Here is a 12465-nt window from a genome sequence, read left to right as displayed (position 1 = left end):
TCATTTTGAAGGTTTTCCAAAGTAACCTACAATGATCTTAGATGGGAACTGCTCTGATACCAGCTGTGGCAGAACCTCCTAAGGAATCGGGCCCACATGCACCTATCGTTGTCTTAACAGACCTCGGATAGCGTACACGAGTTCCCAACAACTCAACAGGTCTATCGAGTGTCCTCGGGAAACCCGAATCATCCACGATTCTCTTTTCAAACAGGATCCCAATCACAGTCATTGCAGATTACAACAGTTTATTCAAATATATACCAGAGTAAAAGATAGCGGAAGTCTTAAGATAACATAATTACAAACCAGTTGTTTTCAAACTTACAATACCATAAGTGTTATACAACCATAGTAGCGGGATAATATTACATTAACTTTATTTATCATACAAACTAGCGCCTTGTCCAAAGGCCATTCATTATTCCTCATCATCGTTGACTTCAAACACCGACATGCAGCAGGGACCAAAACAAGCCTGCGCATGCGACTCACCTGCAACAAGGGTTAACAAACCCTGAGTACAAAAGTACTCAACAAGACTAACCCGACGTAACGGGGTTTAAGACTTTGGAGATGCAGGGGTTTGGGGCAAGGTAAGGATGTAGCAAGATTCAAAAGTTCTTTGCCAAAAGCTTACTATTCTTCATTCTATTTTCAAGTTTTACCACTAAGTACCTTTTGTTCATTAACTCAAACTAAATGTACATTTCTTGTATTCCATTCATTCTCATTCCATTCTCTTCTCATATTTTAGTAATTCACCAGTACTACATTGCTTCTGTAATGAATTGAGTCTCCATAACCGCGGAGCACTGGCAATTCGAATTGATTCAAGTCCCAGCTGGGGATTCCTTATCACACGACATATGTAGAACTTAATCTTGCATATATCAACCTCGCTACCAGATCCTCCTATACTAAGCCGTCTCCACGCCACCCGAGAGCACAGCAAACCTCAAATCCGGCCACATTCCAGCCACGAGGGTACACGCTACTCCCGCCATCTCTCCACTCCTAGTGCGTGGGCATTCGTCTTAGTATCGGATTAGCCTGAAGTAGGCTTACCGAGTATGTGACCAGTACTACAAAGTGTCTCGTTCAGAAGATCCACAATGAGTGGCCTTTAAGCGACATAGCCGGACAACATTACCCAACATTCAAGATAAGTTACCCGACTAGTCTCTAGTTCATTCTACATTCTTTCTTTCTTTGGCCAGTATGCCATCTTTGATTGTATTGAAACTTTTACTTTGAAAGCCTATCATAAAGCATACTAAGCATTCTATGCCTTTGTAAATGAAAACATCTTCAAGGATGGTAAACAATTATCAAGGTAGGTAATGCATCATGTAAGTAACATTTGAATTAAACAACTTAATGCAATAAGTAACATAGGTGATAAACTTTTCAAAGTAAACAAGGTAAGGGCTTAATGCATAAACCGGGGCTTGCCTTCGTTGACGATCTCAGGTTCCGGGTTAGTACCACAATTATCAAATCCCGTGACAACCGGGGATTCGTCCAGAACTTGCTCAACTAGAATCGTTTCAGTTCTTCAGGTTCTACACGAAATGATAACATATGCTTTAACATGATGATAATATAAACATGATGCTTTCACGGTACATGAAATGTAAAAACACCCGCAAATGATTTTATTTCTCGGTACAGTTGCAAGCCAACAAAACCAACCTGCAACCCTATCATTAAGAATCACACATGTGACTTGACCAAATGGATCTTGGAACCCTACTAGTCACAAAACATGACCAAAACAAGATCCAACACTAATCAAACACTTAGGGTTTGTCTTTATTTATTTTTGAATTAATTTGGAATTAAGCCCAAAAATGAACTTGTTCCAAATGACCTGAAAATTTTATGTAAGATTCCTCATGACAAATTAGTGTACCAAAACAAATTTCATGATTTTTGGAATTATACAGTGACCTACAAAAATCATGGAAATTGCATTTTTCAATTAATGGACTGAATATTTGAACATTAAAAATTTATTCAAATTTCAAGTTTCAAATTTTTAAATCATACTAGAACATGTACAGAAGCTACACACAAAATTTCAGAATTTTTGGAGCTATCATGAATTTCCTACAAATTCCCAAAGTTTCAGCACTATTCACAAATTCAGAAAATAAAAATCAGCACTGTTCTTCTTCCTCACTCGCACTGACAGCCAGGCCCCACTGTCAGTCACTCAAAGCTAACGCACGGCGGCGTGGTCAGTTCCGATCGGCAAAACGCGCCGGCGGTGCTTCTCCGGTGAGATGGACTGTACCAACGTGATCTACACCATGTCGCGAAGCTAACCCAACCCTTAGATCAGCAACAGGCACACCAGATAGAACCCTACGCTGGCCATGGCGGCTCGGACCCGATGGTGGTCGACGTAGATATGGCTACGGTGCAGTAGAGTCAAAATAAAGGCGAGCATCATGCTCTGGAGCTCACCGTGATCACGAGAGTGTCCTTGGTGAAGACAGAGGCATACTAAATCGTCCTGGCCACGGTGAGGTGGGTCGCGGCGGAGCTTTGGCCGGACTCGGGGAAGACAACGTCACACGGTGGCGCTGGACCTCCAGGAGCAACACGACCAGGCTTGGGAGGAGCTGGAAGACGGGACGGAGCTTCTGGCGGACGCTACTAACTCCAGACGCTATGATGGCGGTGAATTTTGCGAGCGCAGTGAGGTCATCGGCGGCGAGTAGAGGCAGGAAAAGAGGAGAGGGACGACGACGGTACGACTATTTATAGCTGGGAGGAGCTCGTCTGGCTTCGACAGCGCACGACGAAGACGCCACGGCGATGAAGACGTGCCAGGGCGCGAGGAAGCGGCGCAAAAACGCTCGGCGGCGGCAGAGGCGTGGCTCCGGCGGTAAGCGGTGATGTAAATCCAAAATTTTGAATTATTTACAGAACTGCCACTGAGTCTATTTTTCAAATTACTCCCAAATTTTCTAAAGAAGTTGAAAATCTCCAAAAATGAAAGTTGTTCAATTTTTCAAACTCTACAACTTTGCTTCTAGAAATATTTTCAAATTCTGCCTCCATTTTGAAATTTGAATTTGGGGTGCATTTGAGCATTTGAATCATTTCAAAATTACTCCAAATTTTATATGTAAACTTGAAAAACTTTGAATATCAAAGTTGATCTACATAAAATAATCTCCAACTTTGCTTTTTGCCTCAACCCCAAATTCCTCATGGATTTTGAATTAGTAAAAAGGGGCAAAAAGGACTTATATAATTTGAATATGAATTCAAATTTGATTTGTCTTCCTTTCACTTAGATTTTGATTTTTGACCAGTAACATGGCCCATTAGGGTTATTTGAGTCAAATGACACATGGTCTCACATGATCACATGAAATTTAACCCTTGTGGTCATGATCTTTATTTAGGGTTTTTGAAACACATCACATGAAATAACAACATTATGAAATAAACCTTATTTAGTGAATGCATTCAAAACTTTATACTATATGAATGCTTTGCAATGCACATGATGACATGTCAAATTTTAGTATTAGGTCAAAACACCAGAGGTGTTACATACATCCAATGACGGCTCCTCTGCATTACATGACATAAATACCATATTAAAACCTAAATCATAATTAATTATTTATACAACATGCGTGCCACCACAAAAGATACAAATTTATGAAAGCATCGCTACAATATAGACAATCCCAACTACCACTAAAAGAACTAAAGCTAAAATATATTTCAGGAGCACAAGGATTTCGCGACCAATCTCAACTAAAACAGACAGATCCCCCGATTGTGCAACATCTTTGGGCTTCTTCGGCTGGATCACTGCCTCATTAGCCGTCGTATCTGCCTGTTGTGCAAGATATTTTTGCATGAGTTCAACATACTCTTCCTCCCAGTAGAAGCCTGAACATCGTCCACTGCCATCCCACTGAAATTAAAACAAAAAATTAGAACTTTAATCACAACCATCATGAAAATAGGTATAAACTAACCATAATCATTAAATACGATAAAATAACTCACATTGCGATCCGGACACTCGTAGAAGATACGATCCTTGTTGGGACCCTCCTTCTTCACTCGGCACTCCATCACAATCTTCGTCTCATCACGACACTTGCCGCATGGAATGAGAGGGAGGCCCGGCCTAAGTCGCTTTGGAAACCCATGAGAGGCCGAGGACCCGGAAGCAGTTGCCATCTACTCTCTATACTCATTTTTTAATACACTATAAATTTCTCCTTTTATAAACAAATAAAATTAAGAAACTATAAAATTATCTAGATCTCTATACTCATTTTTAATACATTATAACTCAAAAACATGTTTTAATAAATAACCATCCGTACTAGTTGACCTTGCTTACGTGATCATCTCGGCGAGCATTTCTCCACCGGACGGCACCGTACTTGGTCAAGGAAGAGCTCCGATTCTACAAGGAAGGGAACACGGTCTTCCACGACCGTTGTCGCTCTCCCTCGTAGAATCAAAGCTCCTCCTTGATATCCATTACCGCTCGGCAGAGAACATGATCGCCGAGATGAACACAGTCCGCAAGTTCAACTAATACGGATTTTCTATAATTTTCTAACTATTTTCTAAGTTTATATTTATATATACTATGTTTAGGTACGGTGATTGACAGACTACTGCGATGATATCGGGACATGTGAATAAATAATCATCCATACTAGTTGACCTTGCTTACGTGATCATCTCAGCGAGCATTTCTCCACCGGACGGCATCGTACTTGGTCAAGGAAGAGCTCCGATTCTACGAGGAAGGGAACACAATCTTCCACGACCGTTGTCGCTCTCCCTCGTAGAATCAAAGCTCCTCCTTGACGTCCGTTACCGCTCGGCAGAGAACATGCTCGCCGAGCTGAACACGGTCCGCAAGTTTAACTAGTACGGATTTGCTATAATTTTCTAACTATTTTCTAAGTTTATATTTATATATACTTTAACCTTGTTTCATGTAAATATGCAAGCTTGAAGTGATTTTGAGCTCAAATTGCTTACAAATGAAAAAACCACAATAAAGAACCATAAATATATATAGTGAACAAAATGGCATAAGAAAATGGTGAAAAATGAGAATATGAGATTGGTAACCATTACAACTGAAGAATCGACGGAGGAATCGAAGAAATCGATGGAGGAATCGAAGAATGGAAGGAGGAACAATGGAGGGAGGGAGGAAGCAAGAACACTAGTGCAGTGAGCTTCAAAATGTGCTGAGCTCGGGCTCGGGGAGGAAGAAGGAGACGGCCGATATATAAAGGGAGAACATTTAGTCCCGGTTGGTGGATTCAACCGGGACTAAAGGTAACTTTCCAACCCCGGGCGCAGCCACGGCCCAGGAGTAGACTTTTACTCTGGGTTGGATCCACCAACCGGGAGTAAAAGTATACCTTTAGTCCCGGTTGGTGGCTCCAACCGGGACTAAAGGTCCCTGCCACCTCTGTCTGGCGCAGTAGCCGTTGGGCAGGGACCTTTAGTCCCGGTTGGAGCCACCAACCGGGACTAAAGGTATTTCTAGTCCCGGGCGCAAAAAATTCCGGGACTAGAGCCCATTTTGACCGAGGATCAAAGGTTTGTTCTCTACTAGTGGTCCAGCTCTCAAATATGTGCCCAGGTAAAGTCATCAATAAACATAGTAGAGAAAAAAATCTTGCCATGACAACATGATTCCAAATAAGAGAGGAACTATAACTAAGTGAACTCACCGGCAGGTAGGCTAGTGTGAGGTGGAGATGTTGGATGGTCTTAAAACACCGCAACAGCCCTAGACAGTCTTGATCGGGATCGGGTGCAATGGCCGGAGATCCATACACAGGAAGTATGATGGGGCACACGCTCTCCAGATGCATCATGGTACCAAGGTGGACAGAGATTGGATCAAACAGATCCCCCCACCTGAGCACCTTCAGCGCAGGCGCTGAGATGTTGGCGACCGGCTGAACCCAATCAAAAATGAAGCACAGCCAAACACGCTCAGGTACTCAAGCGCCGACGAAGCCACGCCGAGCTGTTCCAGGCCGCGCACCTTGTCCAGCGTCATCTCCCGGAGAGAATCCAAACGGATCGTGAGGTTGTCCAGGCCCCGGGCGCCGCGGACCGTGAGTTTCACCAGGCAGGAGCACCGCGGGGACGAGACGGCGTCGCTGAGCGCGCACGAGCCGCGGAACAGGACGCGGGTCAGGGAGATGTCAGTGAGCCGAGCGAAGACGCCGACAGGCGCGATGGCGAGGCCCAGGCCGCACCCAAGGTCGAGGGCCACGCTGGTGGCGCTCGCCAGACAGGGCAGCTCAAGGGAGCCCCTTTCCTCACCGCCGCCCCCGCCGCCGTCGTCGTCGATGTCTCTCCCCGGCGCGTGGTTCGTGAAGCTGAGGTGGCCGGTGAGGCGGCGCGCCACGGCGGGGAGCCAGGCCGCCACGGACTCGGTGTCGGCGTCCAGTGTCCCGACGCTGAGGTAGCTGAGCGCCGCCTCATGAGCGGCTAGCGCTGCAGCGTCGAGGCGGGGCTTGGAGCAGAGAGGGAACCGGAGCTCCGGGAGGAGCAGCCAGAGGTAGAGCCAGCGGTTGGACAGCACGCTGGTACGACAAGCGGCGGCGGCGTCATCGAGGAGTCACTTGATAGCAATAGCACGAAGAATGGGTTAGTTAGGGCATCTCCAGTAACACTACCTAAATGACCTCCTATTCCTAATTTGGATAGTGGAGGCTAAAAATTCTGCTCCAACTTCCTCTTCCACGACCCAATCCTGTTGGGCTCTCAAATTTGTTGGCCTCCTATTGTCCCCCTCTCACAACTCATTCCTGTTGCCTCCCTACCGGAGTAGGCAAATTTTTCCTTCGCCTGTTTCTCTTCGTGCGAGCTCACGACCTGCCCTAGCGCAGTGACACGCCCTACTCGACGCGACGGATCTTCCTCCCCGCCCGCCGCAGCCTCCTGCAGTCGTCGACGCCACCTCTCCCCTGTCTGGCGCAGCTGGCCCTCCCGGCTCGACGTTTCCCTAGCGCGACAGCCCTGGCCTCCCAGTCGCTCCAGGCTCGGCTCTTCGCCGGTGCGGGCCCTGCCTCCCTGCATGCCTTGCCCTGTGCGCTGCCTCCCACTGTCGCACAGGCCTCCGCGCCACCGGTTCTCGTCTATTCAGCGTGGGCGGACCTCTCCTAGCGGGGCACGGCTCTACTATTTTTATAAAGATATTTATCGAAAAGTGATATATGTAAATTTTTTTGAAAGTATTTTTCAAGATAAATTTATACATATCGTTTTCACATTTTCAAACTCAACAAATTAAAAATTATTCATGATTTATATTCCGAATGTTTGATCCAAGTCTTGTCCAAAACGACTTTATTTTTGAGTACGGAGGGAGTACATTTCAAGAGTCAAAAGCCAAAATTCATTTTTAAATGGCTCTACTATAAAACAAACAAGTCATTGGCTTACTTGTGAAGCATAATCATACGGTGGACGACGCTTTGGACGGTAAAACGCACTTTGATTCTTTCGATGATATGCCGTGTTGTTGCCTGTTGGGACTTGGGACACTCAAAATTCTTGTTTGAGCGGTAATTTCCAAAACTCGCTGGTATCCTAAAAGTAGATTTGTGAGTTTGCGACATAAAAAAAACAAATGGCGGGTATTTCCGTATGAAATACGAGTACGATACTGGTATTTTGGTCTCTGCCTCGGTAGCTGCGCCAAACTTTTCCCCAACCTCAGTTCAGTTTCGCGGCTTCCCCCCGCTTTCGTCCGATGGAGCCGCCCAGCTTGTGCGGCGGCGCCAGCGGCCAGCTCGCCGCCAAGGCCTCGGAGGACGGCCCCGGCGCGGACCGGCTCAGCGCGCGCGCTCCCCGACGACGTCCTGCTCCGCGGCCTCGACGCCGCGGGCCGGATCTCCCCTCGCCGTCGGCGTCGGCGTCTCTCCCGGTCCCGGGCGCCTGGTGGGTGAAGACGATCCTGCCGGAGATGCGGCGCTCGGCGACGCGGAGCCATGCCGCCACGGGCTCGGGGGCCGCGCGCGTCCTGGCCTCCTGGGTCGTCACCGGTCATCTTCAGGTGCCTGAGCTCCGCTTCGTGGCCGGCCAGCGCTGACGCGATGAGATCGGGATCGGCGGAGAGAGGGACGAAGCGGAGCTCCGGGAGCAGCGTCAGCTGCTGGAGCCTGGAGGGCACGTTGGTCCGACCAGCGGCGGCGGCGTCGCCGAGACCCGCGAGGATGCTGAGCAGGACGCTGTTGGGGAGCGCGCTCAGACAGTCCACGCAGGCTTCGTCGTCGTCGGAGGGCTTGGCGCCGAGGTCGCGCCGGCCGCTGCCGCTCAGGCTTGTCTCCGTCGTCTTCATCGGACGAAGGCAAGGCATGCTCCAAGCAGCTTGGCGAGAGTGCAACTACTGAGGCTGAGGCTGACCGGACCAACTGCAAAGCAGAGGAACATGTGGGGCCCACATAAAATAAAGAATCCAGTGCATGAATTTTTGCTAAAATAATATTATTTTAATATTTAATTGTAGATCTAGAAGCCGTAACAGTGAAACCGTAAGTTTGGAATCCAGTCGGCAAACGAGAAGCCGACAGGGCACCGGTCGGCTAACCAGCAGCCGATAGGATACTAATCAGCAAACCAGAAGCCGGCAGGGCACAAGTCGGCTAACCAGCAGCCGATAGGATACTAATCGGCATATGTATTGCTCATGTCTGGTGTGTGAGCGTTACTGGAGCCGATAGGTCCTCTCCTAACGTCAGAACACTTTTTTTTTTCCCTTTTTTTTGTATGCTCAGCTTTTTACTGATTTTGATCAAAAAATTAGTATATACTTTAGGTATTTTGATACTTAGGTAATATTTACGTAGTTAGATGATGTAGACTCTAGTTAGTTAGTAATTTTGCAAAATTACTTTAGTTGTTTTGTTTTTACATTCTTATACGTGTTGCGTCCGTTCTGTTCTGCCCTTTTGCATTTTTTTATTTCGGTCATCCATCCGTTTTTACTTTTTTCGTATACCAGCAAAACATGTTCGTGCGATGTAACAGAACCACAGTTTTATTATGCAACTGGCAGCACGAGCCCGATAGCACGGCAGAGCCGTGCATAGGAACAACGATTATGACGAGACGGCTTGAACCGACAGTACTACGGCCAAGGTAGCACACGCGTACGGTGTCACCAGCCACGACCAGACAGTCTAGGATAATTGTGCAGCAACCACCATGTGGACCTCATCAGCAACATGAGGCAACACGGTGGGGCGGCACGGTGTTGAAACAGATGGCATTTGGAAGAAAAACAACACAAGAACCATATTACGAAAGACACAAACGGAAGCGGAAAAAAAGAAAAAACAAACAAACAGCGTGATTGTCCATGCAAGACTCCTGGGTGATGTGGACATAGTCCGACAGCCGCAGTGGAGCGAGTGAGCAACCTTAACGGTGCCCTTAGCGATCGAAAAGAGTGGTTCACATTTGATTGTCCACTGTTTTGGAGTTGATTATTGGATTCGGCATATGGATTACACTCTGGCTTCGGTGTTCGACAATACTTTATTCATCTAGAGCAACGACAGCATCGAGGAAAGGCACTATGAAAGAAGACGACGAAGGAATCTAGATAGAATATTGTACCTTGTTTATTTTTTATTTTTTCTTAGTTTAATTTTGGGATGTACTATGTTGAGTTTTAATATAATTCCTTATTACCTTAAAAAATGATGCGAGACGCAAATAAAATAGGTTGTGCTTGACTTTTAGCATCTACATAGAAATTTACAATATCTTTTGAGGTCTTTAGATATTTTGTTCTGGGTAGGTTGAAAGAAATATTAAAATCTAAATAGTAAAGAAACATAATCAATAAAGCAAATTCTAAAAGGGACGTGGCTTGCAGGTTGTAGATTCGGTTTGTCTCCCAATGCCCGATAGACCCATCGGCTGGCCAACTGCCGAGTGCAGATCTCGGCTCCTAGATTGCCGATAGCTCTCCAGTCGGCTACCTGATTGCCAATAGGACCGTGCACTGTGATTTTTGTCTGCCATGTAGGCTGCCGGCAATTGACTGGCCGATAGGTTCCCTATCGGCTACTGGATAGCCGACAGGATACCAGTTTTGCAATTTTATGAAAATAACACCCAGATCTGCTATTATTATTAAAATAATATTATTTTAAAAAAGCTCCAGTGCATCCGATGCGATCTACTCTAGTTAATCTAGCTAGTTTGGAAAATCATTAAAACAAGAATCTCTTAGTGAGCATCTTCGAAGAGATTAGCCAAAAGACTAGCCAATTTACTGATTTAGGCTACTCTCTAAAATATATTCGACAAAAGTATCCAACAGATTCTATAAAACTAAGAGGCTGGATGGCTAGTGAGGTATGCTATCTAAAAGTAGAGAGCGAATGAGGTGGGATGGAGACTACTAAATTTAGAGAGTCATTTACATAGTCTGTTGGAGACGTTCTTCTTTTAATAATAACCAAAGTTATCTTTAAAAAAAACAATTTGGCTAATCTCTTGAAGACGCTCTTACCATCCAAAGTGTTCACCGTTAGGTTTTTTTGTTGTACTCCCTCCTCTGTCGGCTCGTCAATTCCAGACAATACCAGTAAAGGAATCTTAGTCTCCCTCTAATATCATCCTCACGTGACATGTCTACCGTTTAATTATGCTTTATGGTTAAATGGCTTTGTTGTAGTCGAGGTTTTTTAAAAGTTGGTTTGGCTTTTGACTCTAGAGACACCACTTTTCTCAAAAGTTGTGATTTTTGTTATGTAATCTTGCTTTGGGATGGCGGACTTATGGCTTTTAGTTGTAATGACATGGCTTGTTAATTTCAAACAATACCACCAAAGCATCGAGGTGCGCCTTACCAATGGCCTACTGCTTGCTTATGCTGTATGGTTAAACAACTTATCTGTTTTAATGAAGATTTTTTTTAAAAGTTAGTTTTTAACTTTTGACTCTTAATTAACGAGACCACTTTTTTTCTCCAAAAGTTCTTTTTTACAACATTGCTTTGGGAAGCGTGCTCAACCAGTCTACAACAACATTGTCATTGTCATCAGACGAAGGCAATGAGCATGTTTGGCGTGAGTGCAACTACTGAGACTGAGGAGACCAACTTCGGAGATGGTGGGAGGTGGGCGTAGAAACTCCGCCACAACAGTGGAGACGGGAGACCGACGCTGTGTTGGCAGCTGACAGGGCATGGGGCCAAACGTTCATTCTCTCCGCCTCTCTCTGTTAGGGCATGTACAACCCACAAACAAGGGGCCGTCTATAAGCGTATCGAATTTATCATACAACCCGTAGCCTATTTCATTGTCTACACACTGTTTAATGTTTTGCATGTAAGCGTGATCAATGATAAATAAATATTTGTATACTATTGTGTTGCTATTTGATAGAAAATGTATATCACATAAATAAGAGCAACGTGATTACAACAATTTCTCCCATAGCTCCTCTCTCACTCTCTTACATGTGGACCCATCACCCATGGTCCATGAACCCAGTTCATATGCGGTTCCAATGACTCCTCCTGTCTTATCCGTTTTTCTCGAGGCTTCTCTCTCTCATCTTTTCGCTGTGTGGTAGCCAGCCAAGCCCACGTGCTGCAAGCTTCTCTCCTTCTTCCTTTTGCTTGTTGACCAAAACCACGACGACGGCGGCGGAGTAGGGCGGCTCGCGCGTGTCGGCCCGGTGTGGCTTACGCTGGGCGAGCGCCGGCGGCGCGTGCTGGGTGGCCGGCGGTGGCTAGCTATGGCGGAGCTGGGCGGCCGGTGATGACACGCGCACGGCTGCCAGCTAGCCGAAGCAGGGCGTCGCAACAGCGGTTCGCGCGCAGCGGCCGTGCCTCACGCTTTGATTAATCTTGCGCCGCATCAGATCAAGTCTTGGTGATGAAGCCTGTACAGCGCGGCTGTCCTCGTCGCTTCGAGTCTTGGAGCACGAGACGACGTGCTCGGCACCCTCCCGGCTCGCGATGGACCTTTGCACAAAAAACACCACACGCAGAAAGGCTAAAAAGACGCGCTGTACATGCCCTTAGTAGTAGTTTGGATGTCATGAGGATGATTCCGTGGCAGGAGAATGGGCCCTCAAGATTCACTATCTAAATAGGTCTATTGGTCGATCAATAATGGACATTTCATGCTTTTAGCTTGTAAAAACAGGATTTAAGGACCACATGTAAACCATCACAGAAGGAAAAATAAAAGTAAAACAAAGGGCACCATAGGTGAACAAACACACGGAGCATAATGTACTTAATAATAGCCTAGAGATGGGCATTGCAAAAGGATATAATGACATATGCAAACATTCCATTGTACTTAATATGAGTTCTGCCATATGATGCACGTAAGTAAAACACAATAACCAATTATGACTTATGAGTCACACATAGCCTTGGTCTTATGGTGCTGGTAAGTATAA

The 12465-nt window shown here is 46.0% G+C and overlaps 1 pseudogene; it reads right to left on the bottom strand.

Moving 5' to 3' along the window:
* Positions 1-1550: 1550 nt before the first annotated feature.
* LOC136543050 (uncharacterized) lies at positions 1551-8433 on the bottom strand (annotated as a pseudogene).
* Between the last annotated feature and the right edge of the window lie 4032 nt (positions 8434-12465).

This window comes from Miscanthus floridulus, chromosome 3, assembly GCF_019320115.1.
Source record: "Miscanthus floridulus cultivar M001 chromosome 3, ASM1932011v1, whole genome shotgun sequence".
NCBI classification, from domain to species: Eukaryota; Viridiplantae; Streptophyta; class Magnoliopsida; order Poales; family Poaceae; genus Miscanthus; species Miscanthus floridulus.
Note: the sequence above shows the minus strand (reverse complement) of the source record. Positions and strands in the feature narration are given on the sequence as shown.